The sequence below is a fragment of the Chiloscyllium plagiosum genome, unplaced genomic scaffold, assembly GCF_037043375.1.
Source record: "Chiloscyllium plagiosum isolate Xiang-an unplaced genomic scaffold, Cpla_swu_hap1 HiC_scaffold_26, whole genome shotgun sequence".
Taxonomy (NCBI): Eukaryota; Metazoa; Chordata; class Chondrichthyes; order Orectolobiformes; family Hemiscylliidae; genus Chiloscyllium; species Chiloscyllium plagiosum.
The window spans coordinates 18,929,884-18,948,353 of record NW_028270164.1 but is presented as its reverse complement, the minus strand read 5'-3'; the positions used below and the strand labels follow the sequence as shown (position 1 = coordinate 18,948,353).

Here is an 18,470-nt window from a genome sequence, read left to right as displayed (position 1 = left end):
GAACCACAACATTACACAAAGCGATAGCTATAGCAGCGAGTGTTGTTAAGACATGAGTTGTAAGATTTTGACTCAGTGATGGTGAAGGAACATTGGTGTGTGGCTTAGAGGAGAACTTGCCTGTGGTGTATGCTCATACATAGCCAGTTGGAAGATATGAGCAGGAGTGGGTCGTTTGACTCCAAGCCTGTTTTACCATTCATTATGATCATGGCTCCTCATTGAGCTCAACACAATAACCCTACCCTCCCCATAGACCTTGATCCCTTTAACCAAAAGAGCTATATCTACCTCCATCTTGAAAACACATAATGTTAAGGGATCAACCACTTTCTGTGGGAGTGTCCTTGTCCCTCTACATGAAAGAGGTATGTGTTTGGAAAGTGTTGCAGAAGGAGCTTTGGGGAGATGCTGCAGTGCATCTTTTAGATAGTACACATTGTTGCCACTGTATATTGATGGGAAAGTGAGTGAATGTTGAAAGTGGTGAAAGGAGTGCCAATCAAGCAGGCTGCTTTATCCTGGATGGTGTCAAGCTTCTCAAATGTTGTTGGAGTTGCATTAATTCAGGCAAGTGGGGAGTATTACATTATATTCCTGAATTGTACCTTGCAGCTGGTGGACAGGCACTGGGGAGTCAGGACGTGAGTTGCTTGTCACAGAATTCCCAGCCTCTGCTCTTATGGTGACAGTATTTATACAGCTGGTAGAATGAAATCTTTAGCTAATTGCAGCATGTTACTAGTAATGTTTTCAGCAATAGTAATGCCAATAAATGTCAAGGGGAGATGTTTAGATTCTGTCTTGTTGAACATAGCCATTGCCTGGCATTTATGTGGCACAAATATTACTTGTGTCATGATGTGGATCATTATTCTGTATCCACTACAAATCTGTTTTATGTTAAGAATGGCATCAGACCAAAATCGATCATAAATGTAAATTCAGTGGTTACTTGTGAATTAATCTTGTTGTGACCAACAGAGGGATCGAGTGAATGAGGACGCCTGCTCATTCCTCCTCACCTGGGAAATTGATAGCTTGGGATATTCTTTCTGGAACCAAAGTAAGGTGGGGAATCTCCCTCAAGAATTTTGTCATAATAGCTGGGGGTCATCTGTGATCTGATCATAACACTTGCCATTTATCAGCTTAAGCCTAAACGATATCCATGTCTCAGTCAAATTATCTTTAAGGCCATTCAGTTGTTGTCTTGAAGGTGATGATAGAAGGAATAAAAAAAAATGCTCTTGAGCATCTCAGTTCATAAAGGCAAAGTCAGATTTATCAGTAGATAGACTCAATTCCGAAAATGTGGTGCATTAATTGTTCTTTCCCAAGATGACAGGACGTAACTATAATTGCCTTAATGTCCTTAGACAGGAAAGGAAAACCAGAACCTGTCCAGGGTTGCTGTACCTGATTACAACAAAGTGACCTGACTGGAAAGTGGATGAGACAGAGTGGAATCAGTGATCAATTCTCCATATTGGAAAGCCCATGAACACTCGTTGTTTTAACGTTGTGATATTCAGCGAGGTACTGGTGAGTATGTCACGTGTGGAACTCCAGCTCAGTGTGAACAGGAGTGCTGTATCCAACTGAGGCAGATTCCTGAAGATTTCATCACGTATTTTCTTGTCTGTGACTGCTATTGCACCAAAATCCCGCCATTGATCACTCAGCATCCACCAAAATCAGCAAAGGAACAGTCTCTTCATTAATTGGCTGGATGTCAGGTTCTTTATTGTCAATCACAACATGCTTTCAGCACCATGTTGAATACTTGTCAAAGTAGATGCTCAATAATTTGTCTCCAATATTACTCATAGCAATGTCCTAAACTAATCCTAACCCTAATCTGACTGTAAATTATTTTCTCTGGGATTTGGTTAATCTCAGGAGGTGGTAACAGTAGAGTTAGAATTCCTACCGTGTGGAAACAGGCCCTTTGGCCCAACAAGTCTACACCTACCCTCTGAAGAGTATCCCACCCAGACCCATTATTCTACATTTCTCCTGATTCGTGCACCTAATCTACACATCCCTGAACATTATGGGCAATTTGGCTTGGCCAATTCACCTAACCTGCACATTTTTGGACTGTGGGAGGAAGCCAGAAAACCCAGTAGAAACCTACACACACAGGGGGAGATCGTGCAAACTCCACACAGACTGTTGCCTGAGGCTGGAATTAAATCCAGACCCCTGGTGCTGTGAGGCAGTAGTGCACCCACTGAGCCACCATGCTGCCCAAAAGAGACATCTTATTTATTCAACACACATTGGCCATGATGGGATTTGAACCTGTGACCCAAAACCTGGGCTTCTTGATCGCTAGTCCAGTGACATCCCCACTGTGCCATGCTTCTGAGTCTGCCTGATTAGCCAGTCCAATAAAGGCAGATGGCAGTGGTTCAATGGTAATGATACTGTCTTAGTTCTCCAGTGACTCTCCCTGGGGTATTAGTTCAAATCTCACTATAGCGGCAGGTGAAATTTAAATGCATTTAATAAGAGAAGTCTAGGAATTGAAATCTAGTCTATTCGGGTGTACCTGATAGTCATTAAAAATCCATCTGGTTCACAAATATCCTCAGGGAAAGGACATTGGTCACCTTTACCAGGTCCAGTCAATTGTGACATAGTTGACTCTTAATTGCCACTTTAGCAAGCCACTCAGTTTAGGAGCAATATGGGATTGGGAATAAGTAGTTGTTTACTAGTGATGTTCATATCCAATCAAAGAATGAAAATAAAATGTTAAATGGGCCATTTTGTTAAATACATATTAAAAGATTGTGATATCGAAACAATATTTTGTAGTCCCATTACTTCCAAATATGTCTTCAAATTGTTCATCTGTGAGAAAAGAACAACCTAATACTCCAATAGCTCTGCATTGTCTTGACATTATGAAATCTTCCAGCCATTTTGAACTGTTAATTTACAAAGCAGTGGTGCACAGTCAAAACTCAACAAACCAGGCTGTTCTTGGTACTGAGTCACTGTCCCGCATCCTCTCTCCCCACAGAGAAAAGCCATTTTATAATCCATATCTCATCATCTAACAGCCTGGAGCTAGATCAGTTTCACTCAGCCATAGACTTTGCACATAACAATGACGCAGGGTGTAAGTATTATCATCAGCGGGCCAGTGTTTCTTCCTTACAGCTGCAGCATTTCATAACCACGACAGGCGTAAATGAGAACTTTCTAGGTCAGAGCCAACCTGATAATCAGACTGAGACAGTTGCTGTAACTTGCATTGACATACAGTATTAATTACGCCTCTTCAATGACTCATAACTATTGTTTTGAGCTTGTGGTTACAGACAGTTTGATGCACAAAAAAAATGGCAAAATCCACAGCAGAAATCACCATCTCAAAATAAGCATATGAAAACTTGCACTATAAAAACTGTACATATGTCTCAAAGAATCTGAGTTCATTTTGTAGTGTAATCTTAGTAGTGATGTGGAAAAATATTCTTAAATACACATGAAAACCATTTCACCATGCTTTCTTAAATTTTCTCCAAACCTTTACTGCTTTCTATATGGATTCAGAAGCATTTGCAGACATCAATTGAACTGTCTCCAATTATTTCCATGTGTATTTAAGGACTAAGTGTACTATTCAGGCTCTTTGACCAATTGGTAGTGGGGGTGGAGGGAGTGATGGTGGGGGAATGATTCAAGCGTTTCATGTTCTCCAGCCCATGGTCATAACCATTTTCCAGCAATGTGGAGTGATTGGGAGAATGGGCCATTTGGCAATCTTCTCTGCAAACACAAGACGTGTTGCTTCCGTGACTCAAATCGTTCACTAATTGCAGGAAACTAAGGGAAAAACACTTGGTAAGAGTCCCTGTGCATTTTTTTTGTCAAAACATTTTACCTACAAATGGTACACTTCGCATGGAGCAAGAAAAGTTCCACAAAGTATGAATGGCTGGCTCCAAGGACTGGAAAGTTATTCTGAACCTTAGTGCATTGGAAAATAAAGAACGTTATTACAACAGCAGCCACAGCAGTTTGGTTTCCTTTCCCACACAGGCAGAATGACAAAACAAAAAAAAACCTGTCAGGGCTGAGGACTTTATTTATGTCGACCCACCCAGTTTCACCAAAAACAATGCAGCAGAGAGTCAAATGAACAAAGACAATGCTTGGCACCAAAATCATTGTTTCTTGGCAGTGTGCTGGCATGTTATTAAGCACAAATCCTACACATTTCCCTAATATCAGCTTCAATTTGTTACCTTGTTCTTGACAGTAAATACGTTTTCACTGAAGTAGTATTGTGGGAAGATGGAAAATACACTAGCTATGTGTCGAAAACCGAACAAGTGATTAGTTTTCCAGCTTTGAAAGGCTCTTCAAAGTTCCACATAATAAGTGTTTGGCAATCCAACAGTGCATCATTGTTCACCTCATTTTTGAGTTCACAGACACAAGCCCTGTCCACATCAGCATCTTGTCTTTTTTGCTTCTCACAGGTGACTTTTTCTGAAGAGCATTCTCCAAAATTGACAATTCGGCTGAAGAGAGTCTAGGCAGTGATTATCAATAGTATGTTCCATCAGGGCAATCAGGCTACAAATGTACTTTTAGTTCATTTCCTTATGTATTCATAGAAACGGCCATCATATGTTGCTCAAACTTGAACCTAGAATGAGGACTTTAAAAATGAAGAATTCATTTAAGAATAATAACCTAAAAGTTATTGATGATGAAATAGAGAAATATTTGTATTAGCCAATAAGTCAGGGAGCTAAGGCTGAGGAATTAAATGGTAGAGTTAAGAGTATTGATTTATTCTTTAAGAGAGTGTGACCATTGCAATGAAGGCTAATGTTTCTTGTTCATCCTGAATTGCTCTTGAAAGAATGCCCTTCAGCCGACCTGTTTTGTTGCTGCGAGAGGATTGTTAGCATATGAATACCTCACCCAGAAACATTACTGGAATCTGATTCCACAATAAATTTAAAAAGGAAGTGGATAACAATTTGGAATATGAAGTAATGAAATGGGTGCAGAAAAGCTAAGGGGAATGGACAACTATTTAATAATTGGATATTCTGCAGATTTGATAGACAGTTGTCTCTTTATGATTATACTGGAAGAAGTAACCACTTAACGATAAATAATGGGCGGCACGGTGGCACAGTGGTTAGCACTGCTGCTTCACAGTGCTAGAGACCCGGGTTCAATTCCTGCCTCAGGCGACTGACTGTGTGGAGTTTGCACATTCTCCCCGTGTTGGTGTGGGTTTCCTCCAGGTGCTCCGGTTTCCACCCACAGTCCAAAAATGTGCAGGTTAGGTGAATAGGCCATGCTAAATTGCCTGTGGTGTTAGGTGAAGGGGTAAATTTAGGGGAATGGGTCTGGGTGGGTTGCGGGTCGGTGTGGACTTCTTGGGCCGAAGGGCCTGTTTCCATACTGTAAGTAATCTAATCTAATCATCTAAAAAAAAGTGAGTTAAAGTAGCAGACAAGAACAACTCAGCCATTTGACTGCTAATATTATGAAACTTGATGGACTGTTTAATTTATTGTTGTCACGTACTGAGATACAGTGAAAAGTGTTGTTTTGCATGCTATACAGGCAGATCATACCATACAAAATGCATCAAGGTAACAGAACAGAGTGCAGAATACAGTGTTACAGTGGCAGAGAGGTGCAGAAAGAGAGATCAGAATTAATAGTTGAGAGGTTGGTTCAAAAGCCTGCTAAAAGGGAAAAAGCTATTCTTGAATCTATTTGTACATATATTCAAGCTTTTATGTCCTCTACCCAACGGAAAAGGGTGGAAGAGAGTGTAACTGGGATAGGAAGTGTCTTTGATTATGTTGGTTGCTTTCCCAAGGCAATAGGAAGTATAGATGGAGTCAATAGATGGAAGGCTGATTTGTGTGATTGACTGGGCTATGTTCGTGATTCTCTATAGTTTCTTGTAGTTTTGGCAAGACCAGTTGCCATACCATGTTTTGATGCATCCAGATAGACTGCTTTCTATGGTGCACTTATAAAAACTGTCCTTGTGAACATGCCAAATTTCCTTAGTTGGCAAACTTAATGTTTGCATTAATATTTTGAAGGGGCATTCACAAGACATTTTGTTTTGTCATTTCCTAAACTCTGCAGTCCTAAATCCTCCCCACCCAACATCCTTGTCCCTCACCTGATTTTATTGAGGCCATCACTATTTTTGTTTTATTTTACTCATTTTCGATTTGGAAATGTGATTTGAAGTTGAGAATTGAACAGCAGTTTGTTTTTCTTAAAAAAAACGAGAGAACAAAAGACTGATATTTGCTTTTGGGAACTGGCCTAGAATGATAATGTGGATCAATTACTCCTCTAAGAACACTGTAAATGATTTGACACTGAGATATTGGTATGCTCTGATGCTACCAACTGGTTGGATGTTGAATTGATCCATCAAGGGAGAGCCAAGGCTGGCCAGCCAATCACAGAGAAAGAGCGTGAAAACCAAGAGTGAAATGTCTCTAACTAGGTTTTGAAACAGGAGTTAGGTTTTGCATTGGAAACTGTTGCACTGGACTGGCCTTTTCATTTTGCTCTTTTTTGTTATTCTTTAGTTATTAATTTGTTGAAAATTCTGCGAAAAAAGCCCCAGTCTGTAAGAAATACGTTACAAATCTCCAGATTCCAGGAGAAGCAGTTAGCATTGACAGGCGACATTAGAATTCAAGCAAGATGCAGAGTCCTGAATATCTGTAAAATAACCCATCAGCCAATAATTTCATTAAGGCCTGGTATTATCTTTCTTTTTATTTATCACTTAATTGTATCTGTCTGTTCATCTATCTGTCAGCGTGTGGGCATTTATAATCAAAGAAGATTAGGCTTAGATCGTAGATATTAATTATATTGTCAGATTGATCATCTATGTTCTGCTAAAGTTATATTCTTAATAATACATTGTAAATTTGTTTCAATTATAAACTTGGTGTCCAAGATTTGTTATTTGCAAAGTCTGTATAGGAACAATTGTGCAATTTTGCAGATCATTGAATGCTTTAACTGTGTTGCAAATCCAGTGATAGTGGAGCTGATTTGGTTTGTCTTGCTGCTGTGTTGTAATAAACTTATATGGCTCAGAGTCAAATTTTGCTTCATTGTAACTTGTATAGCCTTAGGCTGTTTATTATATGTTGTTGAATGATATTACCACTTTGGTTTTTGCATTTTATTGGAATGAGATCACACACGTAAGTGAATAATTTTTTAAGCAATCTTTTGCTTGAGATATGAAAATTTAGTTCCTATAAAATAACTTGCAGAAGAGGATTTTCGGCCAATCCCATCCTGGAAACAGTAAGATACTCTGTGAGAATGGCTAACTGAAGGAAAGCTCCAACATTTTCCAAAATGAAATTTCTGTTGCCTGTAAATACTCTGGAATCCAATGAACTTACAATCACAGTCAGCTTGTCAGATCTGCAAAGAAAAATGCATTGCTTTGATTTTTTAAAATCCTTATGAAAAAAAATTCTCCAGTCTACTTCTGTTGGATAAATATGAGCAAAACATCCAGGGTAGAATTTTAAAGATGTTCAGGAGGGGTCTTGCCAGTGACCTGAATAATATTTATCCCTTAAACAACACTCCTAAAACAAAGTTAAAAATCACACAACACCAGGTTATAGTCCAACAGGTTTAATTGGAAGTACACTAGCTTTCGGAGCGAAGCTCCTTCATCAGGTGATGAAGGAGCGTTGCTCTGAAAGCTAGTGTGCTTCCAATTAATCCTATAACAAACACACTCTGGTTCTAGAGGGGAATGTTCAATGAGAACCTGAGTGTCCTTGTCCACTAGTCACTGAAAGTAAAAGCATAGGTGTTGCAGGCAGTTAAAAAAGCAAGCTGGACATTGGCCTTTGAACTAGGATGATTCGAGGACAGGAGCAGGGATTTCTTGCTGCAATTATCCAAGGCCTTGATAAGACCATACCTGGAATAACAGGACTAGACAAGTTAGATGTCGGAAGGATGTTCCCAATGGTGGGGGAGTCCAGAACCAGGGGTCATAGTTTAAGGATAAGCAATAAACCTTTTAGGACTGAAATGAGGAGAAATTTCTTCACCCAGAGAGCAGCGAGCTGTGGAATTCATTACCATAGAAAGTGATTGAGGCCAGAATTCTTGTGTTTTCAAGAAGGAGGTGAATGTAGCTCTTGTGTCTAAAGAGATTAAGAGATGTGGAGGGGTGGATTAAAGTATTGAACTCGATGATCACCAATGATCAATTTGAATCAATGTTTCAAAAGGCCTAATCCTACTCCTATCTTTGATGTTTCTATTTATGTTTCATTGTTACACTGTTGTGGGAGCTTGATGTATACAAATCTTCTCCCAAGTCTCCTGCCTTACAACTGTTGTCTTGAAAGGGTAATGGATGAAAAGTCTTTGAATATTTTTCAGGCAGAGATGGATAGTTTCTTGGTAAGCAAGGAAACTAAAGATTATCGAATTAGGCAGGAATGCGAATCTGAGATTATAATCAGATCAGCCATGGTTTTGTAAAATGGTAAAAACAATCTTGAGGGCTGAATTGCCTTCTCCTGCCTCTTGTTTGGATGTAAAGTAGTGGCTTCATTTCAAATCCTGTAAAGTGCTTTTGGAATGTCTTGAGATGATGAATGATAGATGCAAATGTTTCCTTGCTTTTTTTTCAAACATTAGCAAGTTAGACTTACATCACACTTCTAACACGGTCAAATATCCCAAGCACTCCACAAGAATACGTATAAAGCTAAGTTTAACAGAGAGTCACGTATTAGGTAATGAAAATCTTGTGAAGAGGTAGCTTTTAAAGAACATCTTAAAGAATAAAAGAGAGTCGGAGAAATGGAGAGGTTTAGGAAGGGAATTTCATAATTTTGGGCTTAGACAGCTGAAGGAATGGTCACAGGTCAAAACCCCTGATACCTATGAGGCTTTATTGACAGCTTATATTTTGTATAAAGTTAAAAATCACACAACACCAGGTTGTAGTCCAACAGGTTTAGTTGGAAGCACTAGCTAATTTGAACCACCTGATGAAGGAGCAGAGCTCCAAAAGCTAGTGTGTTTCCAATTAAACCTGTTGGACTATAACCTGGTGTTGTGTGATTTTTTTAACTTTTTACACCCCAGTCCAACACTGGCACCTCCAAATAATTTTGTATAAAAGTATCTATACAGCCAAGATGACTGTGGATGTACATTCAATGGTCATCTGGAAAAATATTATGGAAAGTTGCACCTATAAAATGCCAAGGAAGCTTCAAATAGAAAGCCTGCTAAAGAAGAGATGATGAGAGACTGACTACCCTACTTCCTCCCAGCAGGAAACTATCTCCTGCAGAAATGCTTGAGCTTTAATCTTCTCGTGATATAAAACAAATGAAGTTAAAAACAAGCTTCAACTCTGATCTGTGTGTGTTAGCAGCCTGACATCCTGTTGTATGGGCTTGAGTGTTGTAAAGGCAACTTTGAGAACAACCATTAAACATCCCTGTGCCATATAAAGAAAATGATAAAATATACTTATTTGGGAATTCAACTAGCCAGGAAGCTGGTAAAAAGGAAACAAGACAATCAAATGGACTCTCTTGTCTGAATGCTGGAAGCTAGTCAACCAGTCGTCACAATAACAAGAATTAAGATGAAAGAATTTCAACCAAAGCCAAGAATCTCAAATTTGATTGTTCACCTACCAATGTCAATGTTACCAGTAGCATTTACTTCATTGGCTGTACACTTCAACTATTTGTTCTTCAGTGACAAGTCATAAATGGATCCATGTATCTTTTGTTTTTTTTTTACTCAGTTCTTGTTTCTCACCTATCTCTATGTGTGGTGTTTCACTCTTAAATTCAAAAAGTCTGATTAAATTGGCTGTATTTAAAACATAAGTTCATAAGGGTCTGGAAGAAAGGGAAGGGGTCCTTTCAAAATGAAGCTTGTTGTGGCCAAGGGTGAATAACCAAGGGGACCTAGTTATTTAATTTGAGGAAATTTATATTCTCCAATGCAAAACTTTGGACAAACCACTCAACAATATGGGTCAACTTCATTAGTAGTTTACGATATCGTAAAGATACCTCTACAGTTTGACTCTTTTAACAAAGTGAATGGTACTCAGAGAAATGTGTGCTGGCATAATCTTCATGCATAGCTTTCATTCTGTTTATTCACCATGTATTTGCACAACTTTCCAGTGATGCACTTTGGATAGTAATCAGAAGCCTCAACAAAAGGTCTGTTCATAGCTTCCTCATCCCTTGTTCTGCAAACCTGAAACCCACCATAGACCCTGAACCACTTCAGTTGAATTCAACAAGTAAGTGCATAGATTCCAATTTTTCATACAACCTTTTTTTAACCATAAGCTGAAAGGTCATAATTCTTACCATGTGTTATCAACAGGAAAGCAGACAACTAAAGGTAATGAGACACTAGTTTCATTTTGCCAATCAACTCTCTTGTACTGATATATCTTTTATCACACATTAGCCTGTGAAAGCAGAAAACAGCAGTCACTGAGCAGAACAATATCTCAGTGCCAACTTGTCTGCAGTATTCTTAAAGCAATAATTCATCTGCATTATCTTTCCAGGCCAGTCTCCAACAACAAACATCAGAATTTTATTTTCCCCTCTTTTTTTAAAAGGCAAGCTCCAGTCCAAAGTTTAATTCTCAACTGTAATTCACAAACCAAAAATGAGAAATATAAAAGAAAAATAGTGATGGTCTCAACAACATATCAGGACAGATCCTTTTTTCAGACTGAAGGAGCATTATAGAAGAGATTTACCAAGATGTTGCCAGGAATGGAGGGTTTGAGTTATAAAGAGAGGCTGGATAGGCGGGGACATTTTGACTGGAGTGGAGGAGGTTGAGAAGTGATCTCTTAGGGGTTTATAAAATCATGAGAGATATAGATAAAGTCTCTTTTCCCTAGGGTGTGGGTTTTCAAGACTAGATGGCATATTTTGAAGGTGAGAAGAGAAAGATTTAAAGAAGGTATGAGAGGCAATTGTTTTACACAGAGAGTGGTTCGTGTGTGAAATGAACTTTCAGAGGAAGTGGTGGATGTGGCTACATTGACAATATTTTAAAAACATTGGGATAAGTACATGAATAAGAAATGTTTGCAGTGATATGGGCCAAGTGCAGGCAGGTGGGACTGGTTTAGTTTGGGATTATGGTCAGCATGGACTTGTTGAACTGACGGGTCTGTTTCGTGCTAAGATTAGAGTGGCACTGGAAAAGCACAACAGGTCAGGCAGCATCCGAGGAGCAGGAATATCGACGTTTCGGACAAAATCCCTTCATTGGGAATGAGGCTGGTTGCCTCAGGGGTGGAGGGGAATGGGGCTGGGGGAAAGCTACCTGAGAGTGCAATAGGTGGATGGAGGTGGGGATGAAGGTGATAGGTCGGAGAGGAGGGTGGAGTGGATAAGTAGGAAGGAAGATTGACAGGTAGGACAGATCATGAGGACGGTGCTGAGCTGGAAGATTGGAACTGGGATAAGGTGAGGGAAGGGGAAATGAGGAAACTGGTGAAGTCCACATTGATGCCATGGACTGGAAGGGTCCAGAGGTGGAAGATAAGGTGTTCTTCCTCCAGGTATTGGGTGCTGAGAAAACAGTGGTGGAGGAGGCCCAGGACCTGCATGTCCTCAGCAGAGTGGAAGGAGAGTTGAAATGTTCAGCCACAGAGCGGTGGGGTTGGTTGGTGCGGGTGTCCCAGAGATGTTCTCTGAAGCACTCTGCGATTAGGCGTCCAGTCTCCCCAGTGTAGAGGAGACTGCATTGGGAGTAATGGATACAGTAAATGATATGTGTGCAGGTCAAGGTGAAACCTTGATGAATATGGAAGGCTCCTTTGGGGCCTTGGACAGAGGGGAGGAGGGAGGTGTGGGCGTAGAGTTTGCAATTCCTGTAGTGGCAGGGGAAGGTGCCAGGAGGGGAGGGCGGAGTGTTAGGGGACGTAGACCTGACCAGGAAGTTGCAAAGGGAATGGTCTTTACAGAAAGTGGATAGGGGTGGGGAGGGAAATACATCTGTATGGTGGGGTCCATTTGGAAGTGGCAGAAATGGTGGAGGATGATGCAATGTATCCGGAGCTTGGTGGGGTGGAGGTGAGGACCCCCCCAGTCCTCACCTCCACCCCACCAAGCTCCGGATACATTGCATCATCCTCCACCATTTCTGCCACTTCCAAATGGACCCCACCATACAGATGTATTTCCCTCCCCACCCCTATCCACTTTCTGTAAAGACCATTCCCTTTGCAACTTCCTGGTCAGGTCTACGTCCCCTAACACTTATTGCGGTTGGAGGGGTGGGGTTTGAGGGCTGAGGTGCAGGATGTGGATGAGATGCGCTGGAGGGTATCATCAACCATGTGGGATGGAAAATTGTGGTCTTGAAAGAAGGAGGCCATCTGGTGTGTTCTGTGATGGAATTGGTCCTCCTGGGAGCAGATGTGGCAGAGGTGGAGGAATTGGGAATATGGGATAGCATTTTTGCAGGAAGTAGGGTGGGAGGAAAAGTAATCCAGGTAGCTGTGGGAGTTGATGGGTTTGTAGAAAATGTCAGTGTTGAATCGGTCACCATTGATGGAGATGGAGAGGTCCAGGAATGGGAGAGAAGTGTCAGAGATGGTCCAGTTGAATTTAAGGTCTGGGTGGAATGTGCTGGTGAAGTTGATGAACTGCTCAACCTCCTTGAGGGAGCACGAGGTGGCGCCGATGCAGTTATCAACATAGCGGAGGAAGAGGTGGGGAGTGGTGCCAGTGTAACGATGGAAGATGGACTGTTCCACATAGCTGACAAAGAGACAGGCGTAGCTGGGGCCCATGCAGTTGCCCATGGCTTTCCTCCCCACCTCTATCCCCTTTCAGTAAAGACCGTTCCTTCTGCGACTACCTGGTCAGGTCCACGCCCCCCAACAACCCACCCTCTCCTCCTGGCACCCTCCCCTACCACCGCAGGAATTGCAAAATCTGTGCCCACACCTCCCCCCTCACCTCTGTCTAAGGCCCTAAAGGAGCCTTCCACATCCATCAAAGTTTCACTTGCACTTCCAGACATGTCATTTACTGTATCCATTGCTCCTGATGCGGTCTCCTCTAAATTGGGGAGACTGGACACCTAATTGCAGACCGCTTCAGAGAACATCTCCGGGACACCCACACAAATCAACCCCACTGCCCTGTGGCCAAACATTTCATCTCCCCCTCCCATTCTGTCAAGGACATGCAGGTCTTGGGCCTTCTCCATTACCATTCCCTTTCCATCCGACGCCTGGAGGAAGAACGCCTCATTTTCTGCCTCGGGACCCTTCAACGCCATGGCATCAATGTGGACTTCACCAGTTTCATCATTTCCCCTCCCCCATCTACTCCAGTTCCAACCTTCCAGTTCCAACCTTCCAACATGACCTGCCCCACCTGTCAATCTTCCTTCCCGCCTATCTGCTCCACTCTCCTTTCTGACCTATCACCATCACTCCCACCTCCAACCATTTATTGCAGTCTCAGCTACCTTCCCCCCACCCCAGTCCCCTCCCTTTAATTTCTCCACCCCCAAGCTCCCAACCTCATTCCTGATGAAGGGCTTTTGCCCGAAACGTCGATTTTCCTGCTCTCGGATGCTGCCTGACCTGCTGTGCTTTTCCAGCACTACTGTAATCTTGACTCTAAGCTCCAGCATTTGCAGTACTCTCTCTCACCTGTTTTGTGCTATATGACTCTATGACTAGGGTTATGAAATAGTGCAAATCAATGAATCGGTGAAGTTTCCTATTGACTTGAAAGTGTGACGTATAATTTTTTAACGACATTCTCCTTAGTCAAGCTGCTGCAGTAAATAAATAGACCTTGTGCTTTAGGATTGCATAATATAGACTGAGAACATTCAAAGCTCAATCCCTAGCTGAAATTAACTGCTCTTAGTAACTGAGGTGGCAGAGGTGAAAACCCTTGGTATGTTCAGAGAAGGAGAAATTGACCAGGGCTCTGGTTCTTGATTGCTATCTGGTGATGCCTTGTTAAAAGCATTTGTGAGAAAGATACGTACATGCAGATAGGATCAGGTTCCATTGTGAAGGCTCCCAGATTACCTTGCTGACACACAGCTCCGATTCAGCAACTAAAAAAAAATTCTCTCCTGGGTGAGCTGCCTCAGACAGTCTGCATTTGTCAAGCCAGGTGTGGCTGTCAGCAGGAAATAAATGAGCCAGCCCAGCAGTGGAACCAAAGTCCAAATACATTTTGCTTTGATAAGCAAAGCAAACAGTCTGTGAACACATAAAATGGCAATGAGATTTGGGCAGAGTGAACACAAATATGAATCCAAGATTGATCTAACCCGAAGTGAACATTGCACCTTCAACTGTCTTGCAGGAAGAGTTAGTTATTTTTGTGGTGTTATTTCCATCCAGCATATCTCTCTAACAGTGAAGAAGGCACAACTTAGCAAAGAGTAGACTGTCTCCTAAATATCCTGGTCTGCATAGATCTCTGCTCCACTGTGTTCCAAATTACAAATTGGCCCAGTTCTTCTGCTCTCTGGAGACTGAGAGGCCCAATGCACTGACTACATGGGAATTCTGGGAATTTTGAATCTCCACTGAGAAATTCCCAAGGGCCAGTGAACTGCTGTAAAGGTTTACTCTGGCCTTGTGAGTTCTCCTTAATTTGTATCATTTCAAGTCATGAGACAGTCTTCAATCAACTAAGCAGGTTGTTAGTTCCATAAACCCGGGCTCATTCAACATATGTTGCAGCTGTAGAAAATATTGGTAAGGCCACGTTTGGATTCTGGTCACCCTGCTACAGGAAGGATATTAAATTGGAAAAAAGGTCACAAGAACGTTAGCTGGATGGAGGATTTAAGTTTAAGGAGAGGCTGGATTAGGTAGGACTTTTTTCCCTGAAGTGTCTGAGGCTTAGGGGTGACCTGATAGAGGTTTATAAAATCATGAGGGGCATGGATAAGGTGGATAGCCAAGATCTTTTCCTCAGGGTAGGGGAGTCAAAAACTAGAGGGCCTAGGTTTAAAGTGAGACTTGAGGGATAATTTTCTCACACAGAAGATGGTTTGCATATATAGAATGAACTGCCAGAGAAAGTGGTAGGGGCTGGTACAATTATGATATCTAAAAGACATTTGGACAGGTCAAGTCAATTTTCCAGACTTATCAGACCAAAGGGCTGTTCTCTGTAATGAGAAAAATGACTGGTGGTGATTTAATCTGAGGGCCTCCACACCACAGGCGAGGGGAGAGGTTGAGAAAGAGAATCCTTCATGGTAACCTCAGCTGCTGTTGGCATCAAACTGCTTCACAAACCAACCGTCTAGCTAACTTAGCTAAACCAACCCACTTTGGACAGGTACATAACTAGGAAAGGCTTAGAGGGGTTTGGATCAAACACAGGCATATGGAACTGGTTAAGTTTGGGAAACCTGATCGGCATGGAGGAGTTGTAGCGAAGGGTCTGTTTCCATGCCATATGACGCTATGATTCTTCCATCCATATCCTAACTTGAACTAGTCATAGAATCATATGGTACGGAAGAGGTCCTTTGGACCATGATGGGGTCACTGGACATAGAACATAGAACACATTGTTGTACAACACAGAAACAGCCCACAATGTTGTGCCGAACATGGTGACAAATTAAACTAATCCTGAAATGCTAACTCTGCTTTCTCTCCACAGATTCTCTCAGTCCCGCTGTGCTTTTCCAGCAATTTCTAATATTGTTTCTGATTTCCTGGGTCCACAGTTCTTTCAGTTTTTTAAAACATTTTTAAAATTGTGATGTTTCCTGCCTCACAGGCAGTGAATTCCAGACTCCTACCACACTCTGGATGAAAAGGTGTTTCCTCAAATCCCCCCTATACCTCCTGCCTATCAATTTAAAGTTAGGTCCCTTTTTATTGACCCTTTGACTAAGAGGAGCAATTGATTTCTACCTACTTTGTCCACAACCCTTATTATCTTATGCTCCTCTATCAGAGCCTCCCTCATTCTTCCCTGCTCCAAAGAAAAATCCTGCTCAACCAACACCTCTCTACTTGCAGATGACATTCTCATCCATGTGTCAAATCTATTCATGAACTTATCCCTGCTATACTCAGCATCCTCCATCATGAACTCTCTGTTGCAGCTTTTTGTACATCTCGTACAATCTTCACTAAGCTGCCATTTGTGACTGTGCTTTAAGTTGTCTGAGCCCCAGGCTCAAGAATTCCCTCCCTAAGCTTCTCCACCTCTCCATTTCTCTATTTGCAATAAAAAACTTGCTTGGTTAAATGTGAAATTTTGTTTGATAAGATGCTCCCATAGAGTGCCTTGCACAAGAATGTAGGTTATTGTTATTTTCAGATTGACTATTGTGTTCATATTGGAAAAGATGTGCAAGCTAGTGTTGCTGACAGGACTTAGGCTTTGTAGAATTTGGCTTTAAGTAGTGACTAATAGGGACATACCTTTACATGAGCATCTGCAAGCCTCATCAGTTTTTGGCTGTCCCATTAAACATGGTTGAATTTTGAGGACCACAATGAATTTAACAAAGACAGTCCAGTGAGGCAAAGCATATGAATTTCAAATGGAGTACCAACATCAACAAGTTTTACATGTAAATTTTGACTCTTGTGTAATGTATTTACTGAAAATATGCAATGGTCTACTCTGTTTATGTGATGTAAAGAGATATATACAGTGAACAAAGTTCTATGTGTCATCAAAACATTGCCGACTGGTCATAAAACAATTGAGGTGACTGAAAGGTCATCTAGGAGCCAGAATGCAAAATATAATAAGCAAATTAAAATTTAATACATAATTTTGTTAAAGATTACAGTATAGTGAAACTCATTTTAATGATAGTGGTGTATAAAATAGAACCAAAGACAGGTTACAACCCAGAAAGAGGCCATTTAGTCTATCATGTTCGCACCATCTTGAATAATCTAATTGCCCAATCAACTCCCACTTACCAGCATTTGAAGGTTTCTACCTCACCATCAAATCGGATTGATAATCCTTATACCCACCACCCTCTGAATGAAAAAAATATTTCCTCATGTACTCTAACCCTTCTGCCAATCATTTTAAGTCCATGCACCCCGTTAGGTGATCTCTCTGTTAGGAGAGACAGGTCTTTGCTGTCCACTCAGTATTTTGTGAACCTCAATTAAATCACCCCTCAGTCTCCTCTGTTCTAAAGAAAACAAATCTAGTGTATTAATTTTTCCTCATAGCTGCAATTTTTCAGTCCTGACAAAATTCTTACAAATCTCCTTTGTATTCTTTCTATTGCAGTTCTGTCCTTCCTGTTGTGATGGTGACCAGGACTGGATACAAAACTCCAGTTATGGCCTTGTCAGATTCCTATATAGTTCCAGCATCACACCTCTTCCTTTTGTATTCAATCCCTCCCTTAATAAAACAAAACATCCCAAATGCCTTCTTTACTATCTCATTTACCCATCCAGCCCTCTTCAGGAAATTCTGTATAAGTAGTCCAAGATCTCTCACTTCCTCGATTCCTCTCAATACCTTCCCATCTGTTGTGTATTTTCCCTTGCTTTTTGCTCACCCTTTCCAACTGCCTGACCTTGCACTTCTCTGGGTGGAATTCCATTTGACATTTTTCTGCCCCTCAACCGAACTATTTATAATATCCCACAGTCAACAGCCAGACTCTTCACTCGAAACTACCCAGCCAAGCTTTGTGTCATTTGCAAATTTCTGAACCAAGCCTTTCACATTTGTCTAAAGGGACCGAAAACTGAGCCCTGTGAAACATCACAGGCTATCATTTTCATTCACAAAAATATCCATCAACCATGACCTTTCTTATCATTGAGTCAATTTTGGATTCAACTCATCACAATCCTCTATCTGCTGTGGGCTTTATGTTTACAGAGACTAGTCTGCCATGGGGAGCCCTAGCACATGTCTTACTAAAATCCACGTAGATAACATCCACTGCATTATCCCCATCAATCTTAGTTCCTGCATTGAGCAAATTCAATTAAGTTGGTAACGCACCATTGTCCCATAACAGAACCAGATTGACTATCCCTAATGAATTGGTGCCTTTCTAAGTAAACGTTAATCCTATTTTTCAGTATTATTTCAAATAATTTTCCCTCCACTGATGTCACTGATGTCCCCAACAGTACCATTCCACTGACACTCTCATTCGTTTGGCTGAACTGGTCCTCACCCTTAACAATTTCTCCTTCAAATCCTCCCACTTCCTCCAGACCAAAGGGGTAGCCATAGGCACCTGCATGGGCCCCAGCTATGCCTGTCTCTTTGCCGGCTACATAGAACAGTCCATGTTCCGTAGTTACACTGGCACCACTCCCCATCTCTTCCTCCGCTACATTGATGACTGCATCGGCACCACCTCGTGCTCCCGCG

At 41.4% G+C, this 18,470-nt stretch overlaps 1 protein-coding gene across 1 annotated transcript in view; it reads left to right on the top strand.

Moving 5' to 3' along the window:
* LOC122563122 (lumican) overlaps positions 1 to 18,470 on the top strand; it is a 409,094-nt gene that overhangs the window by 35,302 nt on the left and 355,322 nt on the right. The window contains 1 exon segment of the mRNA XM_087973534.1: positions 1,380 to 1,545. The gene's annotated coding sequence lies outside the window, so the exon portion shown is untranslated.